Raw genomic sequence first — 4,154 nt, 5'->3', positions numbered from 1 at the left:
AGGGCTTTAGAAATCTCAAACAGCCCAAATCGTATTTTGTTGCAAATTTGAAAATGCTTCTTCATCAACCCCTTTCATTGTGATTTTGTAACTTTCTAGGCTATTCAAGGCTGCATACTTCTTGCATAAACTCAATACATATTGGTTATAGTTGAAAAGACAGAGAATTAACTGTAGGGGTGCAATAGCATGTTGTTTCAAGTATTTGCAGAAAAACGCGATGATGAGCTGTCAGAAATTTCAAATTATCATAATCGCGTTTTGTTACAAATTGTTCAATTTTGCTTTATCCAGTTTGTCATTACCCTCTTTTATCATTCCATGTTCTCCATGGTTGTAATCTTTTTCCATTGCTTTGTATGCACCTTTTCAGAGTGATGGCAAGAACCAAGGCAACTGCAAGGAGGTCTGGCAAGGGGCCAGGGCTTGCAGCAGCAGCACAGCTGGGGCTGATATCAAGGAATCAAGGGAAGAGTTGCACATGGCAGGAAGGGGAAGCCAATGAGCATGTTGCAGCAAAAGTCCAAGAGGTTAAAACATTCTGCAGGTGTGCTAAAGGAGATCAGGAAACAACAAAAAGCTATAGGCTTTGCAATCCCCAAGGCACCTTTTCAGAGGCTAGTGAGAGAAATTTGTGATAGCTGGCACCTTGGTTTCAGGTGGAACAAGACTGCCATTCTTTCCTTACAGGAAATGGCAGAGGATTACTTGGAGAAGTACTTTGAAGATGCAATGCTTGTAGCAGCCCATGCTCACAGGGTAACTCTGATGGCCAAGGACTTCAACACATTGTCCAGAGTGAGGTGGAGGTATGACAAGCTGGTCCATCTTATGGAATGGAAGGACATAAAAATGAGAGACATATTATTAATTCCACCTACAAGGAAATTGAAGGCAGACAAGGTGAAGGTTGTTGAAGTGACCCACTCAAAGAGAACAGAGGGAAAGCTGCTTATGAGGAGTCACTGAAGCAGCAAATAGAAGAATCCAAATCTGCTATAGATGTGGAGACTGTACAGATGGAGCTACAGATACAGAGAAGGTTGCAGGAGCTGGGCCCTAACATAGTTGTCCATATTGAAGATGATTTTTTAGAGAATAATTTTGACTTGACAAAAGCATGCTTGGCAGCATTGGCTCATAAGAATGAGTATTGCTCAGATACTATCATTCTTGCAATGCTCTAGTAAGTGTCTTTTATTTTACATTTGTTTGCAAAACAATCCTTATTTTACCTCCTCCCTTACACCTTACCTTAATTATTGTTTTGTCCAATGTAGCATGATGAGAAGCTGGCTGAACCATGCTGTACAGCATACAGTTTATATTATTGATCCTGCAATTTCCTTCAAGTTAAGAGATCCAAAGGAAACTCCCATGGATATTTCCAATTGGTTCAGACACTGTGATTTTGATCATGTTGATATTTTGCTACTTCCATACCATAACAAGTATGTGGGTGGTTGCTTCTTTTGGGATTTTTCTTCAAGATTGACTACTCTTGTAGCCTTTGATTTCTTAATGCTTTTTTCCTTATGCAATGACCACTGGAGCTTTGCTTCTATTGACATCCAGCAGAAGCAATGCTTTTTATTCAACTCTCTTAGAAACACACACACAGAGGTGAAATTGTAAGTGGTTTGTGTGCTATTTTTAACTTTAAACTTCATTATTTAGATTTAATGCACACTAACTGAATTATATGTATTGCAGTTGTATTAGAAGACTTCTAGATGCATTGGATCAGTGTCCTCCTAATGTCAATCTTTTGGATTCAATAGAGCCAATAGATTTAGAGGTAGAAAGTTGTTCCCTCTACTGATGTCTATTTCATGCTATGCCTTTGAACTTATTGAATAATTTTATTTTGTTCAGACATTAACAGTTTCTAACATATCTTTCCAACTATCTAGACACCACAACAAGATGATTCAAGTAGCTGTGGCTGGAGAGTGCTGATTAGTGCCAAATATATACTTTCAAGCTATTTTGAGATAGGACAGCCAGAGCTTGTAAGAAAAAATAATTTTCATTTAGCTTCAAAAAATTTGATATTGGTACAAAGTGTTCTAAATCATCATATCTCATTGCAGATGAGAGAAGATAGCTTCAGCTCGAACTATGTGTATAGTTTCAGAGCTGATATAATTTGGAAGTTTTTGAAGTATGCCTCCCCCAAACCTATTGTACCAGCTACTGTCGAGTTGGGTGAGAGCTCTAAAGTCCGAGAAGGTGTCATACACCTTGATGACACAGATGATGCAGATGTGGTGCCACAGGAACAAGGACCTAGTGCTGATGAGGAGAAGCCACAAGAATAAGGACCTGCTGCTGCTGATGTTATTGAGGAGATGATGGAGCAACAGCAAATAGATGCTCCAGGGGCAGTAGAGGAGACAATGGAGCAGCACCAAGAGACTGTACACGACAGGATGGAGCAGCAGAAAATAGATTCTCCAAATAAAGATGATACGGTGAGCTTGGACCATGTAGAGCAGCCTCTAGATCAGCCTGTAGATAAATAGAAAATTGTTGTCAAGAATATGTTCTATATATATAATTAAACACTTCTGTACAGAATTTTACTTTATTGAATATAATACCTTTGTTTATGGAGTCTGTGTTATCTCAATTTTCAAATTTTCAATGTCTTTGCATTTTATTGAACTCTCTCTTCTTTTGAGCACCTGTAAAAAAGCAATATGAAACAATAGGGTAAAGTAAACTAATAGCAGTGCTTTATGAGACTAGGATAAGTCACATGGTATACCTTCTTATTGTTGTAGATAAATAAAAAGTCCTTTGAAATAGAACCTTCTATCTCAAATAGAATGTCATTGCGCAATTGAGCTAGGGAGCAACATTGTCTTAATAAGATATTGACTAGCACATCACCATTCTCAACAACATCAATATCAAGAAGTTTATTTTCTGCACCAAAAGAATCTTCATCTTGATCCATTGGGACTAGTTTTGTACCTAGCATTCGACTGCGCTTATAATAAAAAGAAAAAATGAAATTTTGTGATGCAACCATGTACTTCAGTTGCATAGAAGGTTAGACAACCTCACAAAACACTGAACTACATGTCTTCTTATCCCAACCTTTATCCAAAAATTATGGCATGCATGCCAGACTTGTTGCTTTAACTGTGAACATTGTTTTTGAAACCTTCACTGGAAAGGTATTAAACAAGTCTACAAAAACTGTGAGAGGCATGCATAAAGAAATTTTTATTATCCTTGTGGCAATATTGGGCCTCAGAGCTTTCTGTACTTCTTTGAAAAGCTTGGCTCTATATGCCTCTGTAACACTAAAATGTGGGAGAGGCCAATCCATTGAATTCCATGCCGGAAGGTCTTGTTTTCTTAACACACCATGTGTGTTTGCATTGTCCAGCAAACAACTGATCAAAATGATCAGCAAAAAATATACCGGATTGAGCTAGCTCTGTTGCACATCGACCTTGGTATTGTTGTGCTCCTATCAATCCATGCAAAACATCTATAAATCCCAGAATACAATCGATGTTTTGCCATGTCTCATATGATGAAGGGTATAAATCTGAAATAAAATAACACAAGAATATCAATAAGCAAAGAAAGAAAGCTTTGTCTTAAAAATCCATACACCTCATAAAGAACAAAACCACAATAGAAAAATATACAATTAGGCCTGTGTTGCAGAAGATCATTAGGATAGTCTCACAAGACAAGTTCTTTATGCATGTACACATGCTAAATCAAAACTTCTTTCACCGATATCTTCCCTCTGGTGATTTTAAAATCTCGTACTCTTCCCTTCCATGATGCCAAGAAAATGTTTTTTGTCTGGGGTCTCTTTCTTTTACTAGGTTGCATGAGCACCCATGCTCCTTTCGAAACAGTAAACCTTTCCCAAGTTCCTTCCGTTTTGACTGTACTTGAATTCTCTACCGAAGAAATAGAAGAAGCAGGTCGACGGGGTAAGGATGTGTGGTATAATTCTACCTTCATAGCATTATCATCCACCACAGAGCGTCTTCCACAAGAACGACCATAGTTTTTATTCACCATGGAGACCTTGTGAATCTGTAACCACATCAAAGTAATGTAAACAAGATAACAAAGTGAAGTTTCACGAAAGAGAAAGTGGGCAGACAGATAGTTAACAA

General features: G+C 37.9%; 1 long non-coding RNA gene across 1 annotated transcript; it reads left to right on the top strand.

Annotated features, from left to right (window-relative positions):
- Window positions 1-1,538: 1,538 nt before the first annotated feature.
- On the top strand, window positions 1,539-2,006 carry LOC147641412 (uncharacterized). Its single transcript, XR_015267680.1, has 3 exons — window positions 1,539-1,631; window positions 1,714-1,798; window positions 1,914-2,006. It is a non-coding gene; the product is annotated as an uncharacterized LOC147641412 (long non-coding RNA).
- The last annotated feature ends 2,148 nt before the right edge of the window (window positions 2,007-4,154 follow it).

The sequence above is a fragment of the Cibotium barometz genome, chromosome 2 (assembly GCF_041138505.1).
Source record: "Cibotium barometz isolate CiBa-2024 chromosome 2, ASM4113850v1, whole genome shotgun sequence".
Taxonomy (NCBI): domain Eukaryota; kingdom Viridiplantae; phylum Streptophyta; class Polypodiopsida; order Cyatheales; family Cibotiaceae; genus Cibotium; species Cibotium barometz.
Note: the sequence above shows the minus strand (reverse complement) of the source record. Positions and strands in the feature narration are given on the sequence as shown.